Raw genomic sequence first — 17,349 nt, 5'->3', positions numbered from 1 at the left:
CTTTCTGGGCCAGCCACATGGCTCCAAAAAGAAGGGCCTGTCCTGCTCTGCTACTCCCTCTAGTGGGCATTGCCACATCACAGTGCCTAGCTCTCCCCTCTCCGAGTGAAAAAACAGGCCGGACACTTCACAGTTGAAGCAGTACTGTCGGAGACATTGTCACACTTGGTCCTCACAATGTCTCTGTCAAGTATGCTGAGCAAGCATTGTGGTTCCCATTTTAGAGATCAGGAAACAAATTTTGACAGATGAGGAGAAAGCTCAGAGCCAGTGGGAAGCAGGATTGCTCCCAAAGCCCAAGTGTCTCACTAACCCACGACTGTACTGGGAGCACTCTCAGCTCCATTTCACTAATAGTGTGTTTCATTTGCCCTGCAAGCCTGAGGGTTGGGTGTGCCCTTCCTATAGACTGGACCCCTCACCCTTACACCTCATGCACACTGCAGTTAGACACTAAGCAATAGGGAAGGGTCCTAACACCGGGTACCCACCCAGCCATCCTACCAACCAGCCAGCCAATATGTACTTGGAAGTGCCTGTTCCAGGTACTAGGGACTCCAAAGTGAATTAGTCCAATCCCTGTTATCAAGGGGCCCACAGGCTTGCTGAGAAAATAAACAGGTAATGTCAGTGCTGTGTGGAGTTGCCGCAGAGGCCAGGATGCGCACTGGACAGGCCCCTGACCCAGAGGAGAGGGGACACCTGAACCAGCCAAGAGAGCCTGCAGGACTTCACCAGGCAAAGGTGGAGGGGTGGGCAGGTGGAGAATATAACAGACAGAAGAAACCATTTTTTAAAAAGATAAGTCACAAGATGTCTTCAGAAAACGTTTCAACCTGGCTGTAGCCCGGAGCAAAGAGGGTACAGAGAGGCATGGCATGGGGCTGAGATGCAGCAGGGTCAGACCATGAGGCTCCCCATATGCCCAGCTGCACAGGTCAAGGCTTTGTCAGAGTGAGCCCCCTGTGAGGTGGTGGCTGCAATCCCATAGCTAGGTAGGTTTATGGCCAAATGTTCTTATACCCATCAGGGAGCTGAGCAGAGACAGGGCCTCTGGGGAGTGAGCAGCTGGTGATGCTGAAAAGTGTCTGCCAGGAGAATTCAGCTGCAAACACTTCCCATTCCCAAGAGGTCAAGAGGCCCTGTTGTTCCTCCCTAGTGGAAGCCCTGAGATCACACTGTCATCCATAATTCAGTCAACAAACACTCACTGGGCCTCCTGTCTATGCCAGACTCTGAGCTAAGCTCCTGGGACACAGAAATAAAAACACATGGTTCCTGCCCTTGAGGGATGCATGGTCCTGTGGGAAAAGGAGCCAGAGGGGAACAGACTGAGAAATTATCACAGTGCGGTGGGAGATGGGCACAGAGGGGGAACAGCAAATCTTGTATGGGAGCCAAAGAAGAGAGGGAATTTGAGGTAGGTTTTAGAGGTTTTCCATGCAGGAAAGGGCATCCTAGGAAGCAGGAATAGTATGTAAAGCATAAAGTCATAAAGGGACATTGAGGAACAGGGAGAAGCAGGAAGAAAGCAGGGGGGGGCTATCTGATGAGCTGCCTGGCCAGACCACGAGAAACTGGTTTGGCCAGGCTGAGGAGCTGGGACACTCTTTTAGGTCAGATTTGAGTTTTATAAAGGTGACTCTGGCGGAGACGGGAGGGGCTGAAGCTGAGGGCTGGAGGAGAAGGTTCAGATCCAAAAGACAGTACTGAGACAGAACCGGCAAGGCCAGGGGACTGACTGACTGACTGACTACAAAAGGAAAGATTCATCTGTATCTTGTTCTTTTATTTATTTATTTATTTATTTATTTATTTATTTTTAGTTTTTTTAAGTAGGCTTCACGCAGGGCTTAAACTCATGACCCTGAGATCGAGACCTGAGCTGAGATCAAGAGTCAGATGCTTAACCAACTGAGTCGCCCAGGTAGCCTGTATCTTGTTCTTTTCAATTGCCAGGCTCTGCTAAGTGAACCTCTTCTGCTGGGCATATATGAGTGTTCAATAAGCTAAGGTAAGTGAGAGCCTCTGGTTCACACACTCCCACCCCCACACCCAGTAGACATGAAGTCAACACTCAGTGAGGATTTGTTGTAGCTGACTCTCTACATGACTCAAATGAATGAGTAATGGGTGAACAAATGGAGGGAGGAATTGGTGACCTGTAGGCCCCCAGAAGGCAACATCAGAATGAAACAAGTCTCTAGATCTTGCCAGAAGTGCTGGGAAGGTGCTATCCAGGTCCAGGAGGCTAGCTTAGTGCTATGTGTTGCTTAGGGAGGTAGGTATGTGGAGGAGGGGCAGGAGAAAAATTTCAGGGCTGCCTTGGGACTTGAGGTCTGGCTAACCCTCTCTAGCCTTCCTTCTTTTGTCTGATATCAAGTGATGGAGGAGTGACAGGCCTACACCTGACCCTGAGGAGCCTCCATCTCTAGAATGCAGGTTTGGACTTGGTTGTCTCATCCTCACTGTGAAAACCTTAATAAGTCAGAAAACAACCTGTGAGAAATGGAAGAAATTGACACCCCATGGTCATATGATGCACAGGCAACTGTGCAAGAAACTTTATACCTTTTATCTCGTTAAATATAGCAATCCTGAAAAAAAGGGGAGTTCTATCGACATTTTACAGATTAGGAAACTGAGGCATAGAGAGAGAAAGTAACCTTTCTTAGGCCATCACATAATATCCTGGACCAAGTCCATCAACTTATCTATAATTAGAGCATTAAATAGCATTACAGAAAGTTGGAAAAACAGAGGAAAAATGCTTACAACTTTATCATCCTAACATAACAGCTATTACTATTTCCCACAGCTCTGCATACTTGGTATATATTTGAGATTTTATTATTCATAACGTTTTGTGTTACTTCTTTCTTTATTTAACATTGCAACATAAGTATTCTTCCAGGTTACTATGTCACCTTCAGAAGCTCTATTTCTCATGGCTGCCGACTGTCAAGTCAGGTGCAAACACCAGATTTCATTTAACCACTTCCCATGGTTGGGTACTTAAATTGTTTCCAATCACTTGATATTATAATCAATCTTTTATTTAGATTGTTTTCTGGTAGCAGTGTTCTTTCCTTAGGGCAGACTCTCAGAAACAGAAATACCAGTTCAGAGGGTTTGAATGTTTTTAAGTCTTTTGGCATCTGCTGTAAATAACTTTTTCATGGGGTCTTTCTACTTCATTCCCCATGTCTGGATGCTCTTCTTTGCCTCTCTCTCATGTCCCCTTTCCCAAACACAACACCTCCCTGACCCTCAGTCCTTCCTTATTCATAAGATGGAGCTAATGACCCTCCCCTGCTAACCTCATGAGCTGGAGGTAAAATGATTTGGGGGCCCTAGTAGAAATTAGCAGGATATAGAGCATCGTAGTTGTTCAGCATGACCTTTAATACAAGACTTCACAGCTCTGAAGCCCAGAACTGCCACTCAGAAGCTATGTGACCTTGGGCAAGTCACTTAACCTCCCTGTACTTCAATGTCCTCATCTGCAAAGCAGAGTGATGAAAATAATGGCAGCCCCTTTGGGTTATAGATGAAGCTTTAAGGAGTGGTTCTGTGCAGAAAGCACAGTGAAAGCTGTGGTTGTTATAAAGGTGATGTCTGATGTGGGAGGAAGCCCTAGCTGAAAAGGCTTCATTCAGCGTTCCTTCCTATAGGGGCTGCCCTGAGGGGAAGGGCCACCAGCCAAGTCCCTGACAAAAGTGCTCTCTGTGGGAACAAGTCATCCAATTCCAACGGCAGTGACCACTACTCCCTCCCTGCAGCCTGCATAGTGCAGGTCTGGGTCTCTCTTGCTCCCCACTCCACTCCACCCTCTGGCTGCTGTGGTCTGATCTTATCCCTTTTTCATCAGGCTGCCTAACTGACCGGAAAATGCAAACGCATCCCTAAACGCGTGCAACTGCCCACCCCCCGCCAACCCTCTCCCCCTTCCGGGAAGCGGGCCGCAGCGCCAGCCTGACGAGCAGCACTTAATTCTTTATTGAAAACCATTAACTGGAGTTCAGTTCTCTGAGCCCCAGTTTCAAATTACCCACAGGAAACGTCAGACTGAGAGAGTGGCTTTCAAGGGCAGAACCATCTCCTCTAAGAGACTTGGCTCCAAGATCCTGACTGTGGCGACTTTTTGAGGGACAATGACAACAACCACACACCAACTACTGCAATCCTTTCAACTCCTAAATGCGCACACAGAGCTGATGAAAGCCCCCTTCTCTTCCTCCTCTTCCTCTCCCTCTTCAACAATAGCCTGGCATGGTATGGCTGGCAGGGAGTATTATCACCCCATGATGGATGAGAAAGCTGATGGCTTCGGGGTCACAGGCAGGTGGGGTTGAACTGGGCTTCCAATCTCCCCACCTGAGCTCCATGACCCTCCTATCACAACGCGTCATGGAACACCCACAGTGGGTTCTGCCCTGAGGCACTGCCCAGAGACAGGTGAAGAAGATGGGACTGAGCCCTTGACCAGCCGAAGTCCTGACTGGGAGGGGAGGCATGAGAAAGAGCCTGGACTAGAGACTCAGAGTTCTATCCTGGACCTGTCACTAACTGCCTGACACATTGTGTGGTTAATTATTATTCTGGGAAATACAGGAGTGAGGAACTGAAGAAAATGTATCCTCAGGCCTCTTGATCAAGATTTCTAACCAACCGAAAAGAAAAAAACTTCTTTCCCTCTGCCTGCCTTCCTTCCTCCCTTCTTTCCTTCACTTTGAAATGATTACAGTCACCTATGTGCCAGGCCCTGAGCAAAGTACTTTACAAAATGTACTCACTGACTCCTCCAAACAGTCTTTGGAGGTAGGTAATACTAGGAAAGTGAGGCTCATGGCATTTGGGTAACTCACTCATGATCATACATCAGTGACAAAATCTGAACCCAAGGAAACCTGAATCCCTGTTTTTTGTGGCTTTTTTGTTACCATTATAGTTACAGTTCTACAAACAAGTGCACCATGACCCCACAAGAGCACAGAGAGAAAAGGGGCCTAGATCGGTCTCCAGGAGGGTTTTCTAGAAGTGGTGGCATCTGAGTTGAAGGATGAACGAGCCTTGCCAAGATGGAAAGGGCAGAGGAGAAAGTCCCAGGCCAGGCCAGTAACCATCAAAGGATATGGCACATTAAGGCAAGTCAGGAATTGCTGGGCCATTGGAATAGAGCACAGAGAGTACAAAGGGACTCTGCCCTCTGTGGGTGTGCAGCCCAGGAGAGAGATGGAAATGTGTCAAATGACTTGGCGTTGAGGCAAACTGGATAAGAATTTTATCTAAGAACAAAGAGATTTCTGCTTCTGTATCCAACTCCTTCTCACAGTAGACCAAAAAGCAGCTGAAGAAGAGGGCTGGGCACTGGGCTAGGGTAAGAGCTTTGGCCTCAGAGACCAGGAGCCTGCTTTCCAGAGGCTGGGCAACCTACCATCTCTCTGAATCTCAGATGGGAAACCTCTCTACAAACCAGCCATTAATATTGACTTCCCAGCACGGCACATTACTGTACCTGATAATAATTTAAAGATAATAAAAGGCTTAGATTTTGTTCTAACTTACTTGATTATACAAATGTGGATGCCACGGCTTGGGCATTAATAACCTTCCTATGGACATACCCAGAAAATGCTTGATCTGAAATTTGAGCTCATATCTGGTAGATTCCTTGGCCTACTGTCTCTTCTACCCACAGGTCCTAGCTTAGCCCTCTGGCACCCAGTGCAATAAGTCTGCCCACAATGCCCCTTTGGATGGATGAGGATAACAGCTGTGTCCCAAAATCTCTATTTCCCAGCCAAAAATGCCCAGATTTTCACAATATGATCTACCAACACTCAACAGGGTTGAGTTGCCCTTAAGAAAGAAACAGGAAAGAAGAAACAATAGAAGGAGCTCCCTAGCGCCCTGACCAGATGTGAAACAACCCCTACCTCAGGACTAGCAGCCAGAATAGCAGCAAACTCCCCATGGAAAACAATAGTCACAGCCCGTTTGCTTTCCCCAGTCCATAAAATGCCATAGCCAAGCTGGACACCAGTTTTGAGACCCAAGGGAACTGTCTCCACCTAAACCTTGTCTCTTCTCTGTCCCAGATGATCCTTATTTGAGCTGGATCCATTTTCTTGGATGAATGCGGTGTACATTCATTCCAGAAAATGCTGACCTCTGCTCCAGGCCGCCTTGTCGGCTCTTTCCCAGACATGGCTCAACTGTTTATTTATTTATTTTTGTGTTAGCAAAGAGGAGAAAATCACATCGGCCTAAAATGAATACTAATGAAATGCCTTCGTTAGCTTCCTTTGTGATAAGAATGAAAAATCGGATTTCCGCAGAATTGCAAGCCATATATTTCTTTCCTCCAACATTTTTTTTTGCCCTTTCCTTTGATAGGAAGATTACGGATGGCCAGGAAGGAGAGTAAAGTCATTTCATAAAAAATATCTGCATTTTTAAGGGCGCCTTTGTTGCAGAGGGACGTGGTAGTGCAATTTCTCCAAACCCACTTTTCTCAGCCTGTAAAGCAAATGTACCTATTTGTCCTCTGCTGCAACAATGCCAGCTGCATTCAATCAACTGAGAAGCTGCAAGCCATAAACCTTCTTCCCCAGCTAGGGGGGTGGGGTGGGGGAGGGAGCAAGCAAGAGAGGAGGCACGCCATAAAAATTCATCAGAATAATGTAGGGATGAGACGCACTCCGATCGCCGGCAAGCAATCAACCAATCACTCATCCCGTGGCATTTACAGCACGTCTCATTCCCCTGTTCCTTAAGGACAATTGATTTTTCCTGATTCCATTAGCATAACGGCGTGGAAAATGTCTGCAGTGCAATATTTCTGGAAAGTTCCAACAAGTAGGCTGGGCACTGGAGTGTGACCATCTCCATAAAGCTTCCTCAGGCTCTGCGGCAGACACCACCACAGCTGCGGCAAAAAGCCCAGAGAGAATGGTGCAGCCTCCAAAACTTGGGGGCCAAGGGCACCTCAGGGGTGTCAAAGCAGGTAATTGGTACCAATATGAAACCCCTCAATTTCTCATTCCTGGACGCAAAAGCACTCTTTTCTGAAAGACGGTAGACAGTAAGGTAGACGGTAAGGAACAAGAAAAACACACCCAGCCCAGGAGGGGCGGCGTCACAAATTCTGAGTCCATTTATGACCTTCCAAAGCTCCGGGATTTAGGAGCTGAGAAAACAATACTTAATGTGATTACTCTTCACGTGTGAACAGGAGGTTGCTGGAGTGGGTGCCCAGGGGCCATTATTTTGCTCCTTTGTCACCTGGGTCTCCACCAAAGCAGCATGTGCATGAGGAGAGAATGTGAGGAGTTTGGGGCCATGCAGATCTGAGTTCAAATCCTAGCTCTCTCCCTTCTATTTGGTGTGTGGCCATGGGCCACAATTAACTGGCATCTCTGATCCTCTTTTGTAAAGTTTCTCTTTATGGAACCTCATATGGGGACCTCATTACTTTACAGGTTGTCAAAAGAATTAAATGAGAATATGTAAAAAGCACCAAGCATGGTGCTGATGCATACTAACTATTCAGCAAATCTAATTCTCCTTCCTCTCTCTATCCCCAAATTTCAATTCCTCCATTCACCAGCAACACTGTTCTCACAGTGTCAGCTTCAGCTAGTGAGGTGGTAAACTTTTCAGTGCCAAAAGGAAACATGCAAAACCCAGGATATTTCGATCAGGTTTTGCAAGATGAAAACCTGACTATGCCTTTTAGAATGAGCCTGGGGAGACTCCTTTCTCTTATTCAGTCTTCTGAGTCAGCCCCTGCCTCTCCCTCTCACCCCCCTCCTTTAGTCTCACCTTGCACCAGAGGGATCTTTCTGCTCTCTCCAAGATTCAGTTCAGGCTGGGCCTCCTCCAGGAAGACTTCCTTGATCCCACAACCTTTGTGCACCTCTCACACTCTTTTGTGATTATCTGTGTCCATGTCTTCTCCATCCTAGATGGTAGGTTCCCTAAAGACAGTTTTCTAGTTCTGTGTCTCCGTTACCTCTCACAGCTCCTGATACTTAGTAGATGTTCGGCTGATGTTTGTTGACAAAACCAACTTACAAAGGCAGTGTTGATCTCTTTGGCTAAGACTCTAAGCTTATTTCAGAGTTTGTAGGCTGTTTGGATGCTGGCCGTGGTCCTGAATCCTTAAGCACTGAGGAGAGAAGAAAGACGTAATAAAGAAAACTCAAGTGTGGTGAAAACAATTCACATTCACTCAGATAACCTCTAAATAATGTTTGCATAGCAGAAGGAGGGCAGGGATTCTGGGAAGTTAAGTTCCAGTCCTGGCTGTACTGTGAATACTCTGCTCAAGGCACAAAACCTTTCTGGGTCTCCATTTTTCTCATCTGTCAAATGGGAATTTGACATTCCCATCTCAAAAATTGTTCAAAGGATTTCAAAAATATGCCTGTGAATCTCTTTGTCATCTTTCTTAAAGTGCCTTCCATAAAAGACCTCTGATGTTCCTTCCAAGTCATTCAGTGCTCACTGATTGAGAGTTACCTACACTGACCATCTCCACTTCCTTACCTCCAATTTGCTCCTCAGCCCACTCCTGTGTGGCTTCTGGACCCAGAACTCTGACAAAACATCTCTCAATAATGACCTCATGCTGCTAAACCCACTGACATCTTCCAATCCTTACTATACCTGCTCTCTTAGGACCACGCTTCTTACTTTTAAACACTTATTTATGATGTAGTTATACATTCATTTTTGGAATTTTTTATTAATATTCACTCCCCTACTAGATTATAAACTCCATGAGGTTAGGAACTGCATCTACTTTTGCTCAACACTGCACTCCCAGGTCTTGACATGATGTTTACTCAAAGCAGCTTCACCCAGGAAATAGCAGGAGGGCAGGCAATGTGTCCAGAGCAGACCTGACCATTCCATCACTGACTAAGACACCAACAGATGGCCTGGAACCTCTCTGTAATCCCTTGAGTCAACCCATCAATGCCAGAGCTTCCACCTGATGGGCCTTGGGGTTCTGAGGAGGCTTCCACCCTCCTGAGAAACATGGAGGGTATGATGATGATTGGCAAGGTGCCCGGCATCATGAGTACAGAGTCATCAAGAGGTAAGTATTGTGGGATAAGATCTGGGGGGACCACTGGGCCCAGATGCTGTGCTGTGTAGAGAATGAAAACCAAGGCCAGAAAGTAAACATGATCTAAGATCTCACAGTGAGTCACAGTCTCATGTACTCCACAGTCCAGGGAGAGCAAAAGATAGAAAGTGTGATCTTTCAGATCCACTGGGCCTTCTGTTCTGGAGTCCCCATGGCCCCCCACATTCTCCATAGGTTGTCATTGTCTGTCCGCATGTTTGTCTCCCCCTAGAGGGTAAAGATAGTGTCTGGTTAATATTTATATTTTCAGGACCTAGTTCAATACATGATACATAAAAGGAGGTTCATGAATAAACCAATGTTTCTTGAATAAACACTGGATAGTGGAAGATTGAAAGAGTGAGTGTTGAGGTATAAGAAGGCTGACTAGGAACCAGCTCAGATCCCCACACAGCCTCAGAGCCCCACCAGCTCAAAAGCTCAGGAATGAGGGATGGTCAGTCTCAGGCCTGGATGTTCCCCAAATCCAGACTTGGGCTCCATGATATAGATCTGTAACTGAGTTCCTCCTAAATTTCTAGCCTGCTTATCCAAGAAAACCAGAGCCATAATCTTCTGAGATTAACAGAACTTCAGAGTTTATTATTCATCTTCACAGATAACACAAAGCACAAGATATTATCTGCATTTGAAAGCCAAGGAAAATGAAGTTCTTTCATCCATTCCATAAGGATGCAGAAATAGGGGCTTTGCAGTCAGAACCTCAAGTATTAATTCCAGCTTCTCTACTTACATCTGTATATCCCAAGTCTACAGTGTGGATTTATGAGGATATAGAAGGCATCAGCCTTGCCTTCAAGGAGCTTATAATCTAGATATAGAAAAAAGACATATCTATAAGAATTCTAATGCCAGGCAGAATGAGATTAAAAGCTCCAAAAGAGATGATAGGGAGGCTCACAGCCAATTAGGAAGAAAGCTTTATGGAGAAAATGGCATTTCATCTGAGTCTTGAAAGATGCATAGGATTTTAAGGGCAAAGAAAGAAAGAATATTCCTAGTAAAGAAGGAAACGGGATGATGGAACATGTATCTAGAATGGGAAGTAAGCATGTTTGACTGAAGGGTTTAGGGAATATATGGAATAAAAGTGGGAGCTAGAGCTATAAAAGGAAGTTGGGCCAAAGTAAATAGAGACTTGAATGCCATTCAAGAAGTTAAAGAATTTATCCAAGGACATACAAAGTCAGTGGGGGATCTATGATTGGACTCCAGGACTCTTCCCCTTTACTACTTTGTCTTCATCTTCAACACAAGTAATGGCACAGCAGTTGGCAGGAGCAGGGGACTGTCCTGAAAATGATAAATAAATAATCAGAATTGGTGAGACTGGCTGTGGGGCAGGGGCTCAGAGTCTCTGACAAAGAAAAATGTGAATTACGGGATGAAAACTAGGAAATATGTTCTTCCCCACACCTCTACAAGTGGCATATTCTACTGCCCATCAAAGTCATGCTTAGAATAGCTAACTCTTATGAATGAATATAAATCTTTGCCATGGGCACACCATGTTGATATATTTAGTGCCAATTAAATATCCACATAGCAATTTTTTCTTAAAAAATATGTACATTTACTAAGACTTTTCATGGCAAAGGTAAATTTCAGGCCAGTTTATAAATTCTGAATTATCACAAATTATGAGTTTGTTAGTAGAAAGAAGATGAGCTTGAAGCCTGGATGATTTGGGGGATATTCCACAACTTTAGAATGTTCTATCGGAATGTTCCAGCATCTCCCAGGCTTTAACAAGTTGATTTATTAGAATGGCAGCATGGGCTCAGCCAGTCCCGTGTCTGAGGACCCACTCAAACATTTTCTGGCTTTGTGACCCTGAGGCTTTTGCTCCACTTCTGTGGGCCCATCCAATATTGTAAGGATATAATATATCAGACAATGAATACAAGGGTCTCATTTGGGAAAACTAAAGGAACTCCAGGGTACACATGGTCAGGAGAGGAGCTCCAGCTAAGGAATTCAAAAGCAAAGTGGAGAAGGGGAGGCAGTGCTGGTCCCAGGCTCTCAGTGACTTCCTGTTCCCTACCAGGATGGGGTGAGACTCAAGGTGTGGCTGGAGTTGGGGTGGAACCTGAGAGTATCTATCTTTAGAGGGGTCTGAGTTAGCGCAAGAAGCTGAACATTTGGCAGAATCTGATGCTCAACCTCTTAAGAGGGTACGTAACTTATCATTGGAAGAACAGTACCCAACTCTTCCACATCCTTCAAAACCATGCTTAGACTTCATTGGTTTTGAGATTTCCATGACCTGTTCCTTAGATTTGATTAATCCTTCCCTCTGCCTTTCTATTGCGACATCTTCCTCACCATATAAGCCACTGTCAGTTTACATGTCCATCTCCTCTTCCAGAGAGAGATTCTCTGAAGGCACAGACCCACATCTGAGGCATCCTTTGGTCCTCAGAGCCTGGCAAGGAGTCCTGCTCAAGTATAAGCTCAGAAACTGTTTGCTAAACCGGATAACAAAGAGTGAACACTCAAAAAGAACTGCAGGGACATGAGAAGAGTAGTAATGTATGTGTAGAAGAGGTACTTCTTAGAGGAAGAAAATGAGGAAAGGAAAGCCTTGTTCAGGGATTCAGGAAGAGGAAGAGGCCAGACCCTGCCCCTGCCCTTTAAGGGAAGAAGAGGTCATTTCTAGGACTGAGCTGACCCTCTTACCTATATCAGAGAATATTCAAAGAATGTTCATCTGCCTCACAGCCTCTAGATTGAACCTTCCCTAACAGAGTCCATCAGCAATTACTGTGTTTTTCTAATGAAATACAACTATTTAAAAACCAACCTTCAGCTGATGAACACCTTTGGAAACTTGTACAAAAAATGCAGATGAACACCCCCACCTTTTGCAGAGAGGTCCTCAAATATTAAATTGAGACTACTGTCTGGGCAGAGTGTTCCTTATGGCCATCTGAGGCATCTTTCCTAAGCCTGTCCATATCATGGCAAAACTGAAAGTCAAATTACAAGGTGGTAAGCCCAATGTCCCAGCCATACTCCTCTCCTCACCCTTCACTAAATACAGTTCATATCTCTGTGCCTTTGAGATGCTGTCTCCTCTGACAGAAATTCTCTCCCCTTTCTCCCAACTCTACTTCATCTGCCTAATCAGTTCCAAACATAAAATCTGATACACATTAGAAACTGTCACAGTTTGGGTTTCCCCAGAAGCAGATTCTAAAACAAGGATTCAAGTGCAGGTAGTGGTATTTGGAAAATGGTTTCAAGAATCACTAGAAGGGTTACTGGGAAGTGAGATAGGGAAGGGAAGGCATCAATAAAGGGTGAATTTTTTATAGTTTCAGAGGTAGAATTCAGTGATTCATCAGCTGCATATAACACTCAGTGTTCATAACAAGTGCCCTCCTTAATGGCCCTCAAGGAGTTACCCCATCCCCTACCCACCTCCCTTCTAGTAACCCTCAATTGTTTCCTATAGTTAAAAGTCTCTTATGGGAATAAATGAAACAAGATAGGATCAGGAGGGAGACAAACCATAAGAGACTCTTTTTTTAAAAAGATTTTATTTATTTGACAGACAGAGATCACAAGTAGGCAAAGAGGCAGGCAGAGAGAGAGAGGAGGAAGCAGGCTCCCCACTGAGCAGAGAGCCCGATGCGGGGCTCGATCCCAGGACCCTGAGATCATGAACTGAGCCGAAGGCAGAGGCTTAACCCTCTGAGCCACACAGGCGCCCCCCATAAGAGACTCTTAATCTCACAAAACAAACTGAGGGTTGCTGCGGGGAGAGGGTTCGGGAGACGGTGGTGGGGTTATGGACATTGGGGAGGGTATATGCTGTGGTGAGTGCTGTGAAGTGGGTAAACCTGGCAATTCACAGACCTATACCCCTGGGGCTAAAAATACATTATATGTTTATTAAAAAATTTAAAAATTTTTTTAAAAGTCTTTTATGGTTTTTCTCCCTCTCAGTTTTCACCTTATTTTATTTTTCCTTCTCTTCCCCTATGCTCATCTGTTTTGTTTCTTAAATTCCAGATATGACTGAAATCATATGGTGTTTGTCTTTCTCTGACTGACTTATTTCGCTTAGCATAATACCCTCCAGCTCCAACCACATTCTTGCAAATGGAAAGATTTCATTCTTTTTGATGCCTGAATAATATTCCTGTGAGTGTGTGCGTGCGTGCGTGTGTGTGTATGTGTGTGTGTGTGTGTGTGTGTGTACCACCTCTTTTTTATTCATTCAACTGCCGATGGACATCTGGGCTCTTTCCATAGTTTGGTTATTGTGGACATTGCTGCTATAAACATTGGGGTGCACATTCCCCTTTGAATCACTATGTTTGTATCTAAAGGTGGCATTTGTAAGCAATCTACCTCCATGAGTAAGTAGAACCTAACTGCAGGAACCAATGTAGAACTTGTCTCAGAATATCCCACCTAAGAGGTGAGGGAGCTGGGGTATTTATCCACCAGCTACCATTACTTATTGGCTGAAAGTTGCTCTAATACCCTGGTACTTCTGGTCTGCCCCTTGTGCTCAGAAATGGTAAAAGCTGGGAGCATGTGTGTGAGCACTGACAGCATCTGCTTCAGACACTTATAAATTTGACTGAATGAACGACTGACACACAAATACATGAATAATGACAATAATACTAATATTTATAATGATTAATAATTACTAATATTTTGCTGTGTGTAAGGCACAGTCTAAGTACTTTATACACACTTTTTCAACCTGCCAACAACCCTACAAGGTAAGTTATGAGCATGTCCATTTTACAAATAAGAAAACAGAAGCACCAAGAGCTAAGTAACTTGCCCAAAGTTATGCAGCTAATAATTAACATAACAAGGACTGAATCTTGATGGTGTGGCTTATAGGTGGCCCCCTCACTCTACCTGCACAATCTGGAGATGCACCACTTTGGAACCCTAGGGCTGCCATTTCATGGTGATAGGTCTTAAACAAGTCATTACTCTTCAAAGCCTTAGTTTCCTGGTCTGTGATGTGGGCATCATGTCACTTGATTCCTGCACACAGAGCAGAAGCTAACATATCAGTGCTGAGCTCGATCTTGGTCTCCATCTGTACAAGGAACCCTATAGTCTTTTCCACTTCTAATGCTCTGCAGTCTTAAAACTCAAACAACTCTTGCCATCCTCCTGTGACAACCTCCTTCAGGTACATAAGCCCTTATGTGCCCCATTTGTCTGTTCCATGAAGCAGAAGTGATCTCAGAGTCATAAGGGGGAGTGGAGCCTGTCTGCTTGCTTTCCACTCCTCCCACCAAGCTAAGAATATTCACATACTGGCCATAGGAAACTCCAACTCAGAGCCTGGGCTAGGGCTCACATTCAAATTCCAGCTCTACCACTACCAGCTGTGTGGTCTTTAGTGAGTCACTTCACTCATCCACGTCTCAGTTTGCTCATCTGAAACATGATGATCACAGTCCCTACCCCAAAGAATTGTGATGAGTGTGATGGAAAGCCCCAACGCATAGTAGGTGCTCAAGGACAAGCGGTTTCACAATCTTTGTTATGAAGAAGTACACTATACATCTCCATTAGGGTAAAAAAAAGTCTCAGTGTTCACTTTAATTCCAAGCCCCGGAGGCCTTTAGCAGAGCTGACAACTTCGTCTGGAGGATGGTAAATATTTGTCTATTTCAGAGGCAGCATTTATCTTCTAAGGCGCTCGTGCCAGTCCCCGTGCTGACAAGCAACTTGTTTATTTATTACCCTAATAACAAATAGATTGTCAGGCCCGGAGGCTCCACATGCGCCATTGAGTCTGGGTCTGCTTAAGCCCCAGCCTCCCAGGCCCTGCCTGGTTCTTTGGGGCCTGTGGAGCTAGGGTCGGGGGCCACCAGGGACCTGGCTCCTTCCATGTCCTACCTTTTGCTTCTTCATTTGTTCTATCCCAAAACTCCCTTTATAGAGCCTATACTGTGAGTCTTGCCCTGGGCTGGTCCTGGGCTGCAGGGAAGAATGACATACAGTCATTGTCCTCAAAGGGCTTACCGTCTAGAGAGAGGGAGATGACAATTATAAAAATAATGATAGTGATACCAGTAGTAACAGCAAATACTCTGTGGCAGGTACTATGCAAAGCACTTTACCAACAAGTAGATACTATTATTATCCCCATTTTACTGGTAAGGAAACTGAGGTCCAGAGAGGTTAAGAGATCTTCCCAAGATCACTGCTATAAAAATCATAGCAGTACAGAGCAGTGGTAGATACAAAAAAAAAAAAACTAAAAAATAATTACATATTAATAATAGTTATAATTTTTTGATGATAACCACACAGCCTCCCATCTATTCCTCTCAAATGCCAGGCACATGTGGGCTTCAGGGCCTTTATAGTGCTGTTTCTTCTTCCTAGAACAGTCTTCCCCCAGATATCCACCAAACTCACCTCCTTCAAATCTTGGTTCAAAAATAACCTTTTCAGTGAGCCCCCCACCATTTATAGTTGTAGCCCCCCACCTTGACTCTCCCTACCCCTTTTGCTTAATTAGCCTCCAGAGCATTACCACCACCTGTCTTGCTCCACGTTTTTCTTTTATGTTAGCTTCTCCCCACTAGAATGTACCTCCAAGCAGGAGTTTTCTGTCTTGTTCCCTGATGTACTCATAGCATAAAAAACAGGCCTGGCAGATAGGAAGTGATAAGTGTGCTGAATGACTGAATGATACCTTATAGTTTGAAGATAGCCACATGCAGCCTGCCCCTAAACTACTGACCTCCCTCAGGGTCCAGTCTCTGGTTCTCCTTTCTGGTGTCACTAGCACATTCTCCTTAGGGAATTTTACTCTCTCCTGTGGCTTCAGGTTCTTCCCTCCTTTGAGGATCCCTGGATCTGTATCTTCAGACCAGAGCCCACTCCTGCGCTCAGTTGTATAGGCAACGGTCCAAGGCACATCAACATGTGGGCCCCACCTGAATCAGAATCCGAAACAGATCTCACTACCTTCCACACAAATGCACTCTTCCTCTTGGTACCATCTCCCAGTCACCCAAACCAGGATCCTGAATATCAGCCCCAACTCCTCCCTGCCTTCACTCCACAATCAACAGTTCTAAATCCTCAAAAGTATTTCTTGGCTGCTCAATTCTCTTTCCCAGCACCTTAATTTAGGCCATTATTATACAATGACTATGGCTTCAGCCTTCTTCCTGGCTGCCCCATCACCACTCCCTCCCTAGGAAACTATGCTCTACGGTATGCCTAAAACACCAATATGTTCATGTAACTCCACTATTCCATTTTCTTCGGCAACTCCCCATTGTCCAATGACTGAAGGCCAAGTTGATAGCCTCTATCTACCTTCCCAGCCTCATCGTTGGTTCTGACTCTCCTCATTCCACAAACACATAATGCTATTTCACACTCCCATGCTTGTGCTTGGGCAGCTCATTCTACCTAAAATGTCTGTGCTCCCCTTTTGTGCATGAAAAACTCCTCCTTGCCCTTCACAGTCCAACTTAAATGTCACCTTCACCATGCAACCCCTCTGAGAGAAGAGGAGGGAGCATTATGAAGACACGGATTCAAGAAAGGATGAGGCCAGTTTAGGGAAAAATGACTCTTGCAGCTTTTGGAATCCTCTAGGTTGTAAGGTTATAGAGCTCCTATAGGTTGTAAGGTTTTGCTGACTTCAAGTGTGTGGAGGAACATGTGATTGCCCATGGCTGGGGCCCTCACTGTGACCCACAGATACATGCAGTACCTGATATCTCAAGGAGCTTGTGTTAAAAGGTGTCTGAGACTGTGGGGACTACCAACTACTTGATATATTCCAGAGTAAAAGACATTCCTAATATCTGAAGCATCACCTTCTATTTAGAGATGGTTTTAGAGATGGTTTGAGGCAGAGTGGTATGTTGGCTAACACACCTCTAGGCTCCACAGAGACCCTAGAGCTAGGCTGCCTGTCTGCTCTGCCACATCCTTCCTCTAAAACCCTGGACAAGTTACAAAAATATTCTTTCCTTCAAATTCCCCATCAATAAAATAGTAATATTGATTGCAACTACCTCATAGGGTCACTGTGAGGATTAACTGGATTATTATATATAAAGCACTTAGGACATGGTAAGCACTATTTAAGTTTTGATTATTGTGGTTTTCACACTGTGGTTTGGCAGGAGAAGACTGGCAATGATGGAGACAGAGCAATGACTGGGCATTGC

This window comes from Lutra lutra, chromosome 4 (assembly GCF_902655055.1).
Source record: "Lutra lutra chromosome 4, mLutLut1.2, whole genome shotgun sequence".
Classification (NCBI taxonomy): Eukaryota; Metazoa; Chordata; class Mammalia; order Carnivora; family Mustelidae; genus Lutra; species Lutra lutra.
Note: the sequence above shows the minus strand (reverse complement) of the source record.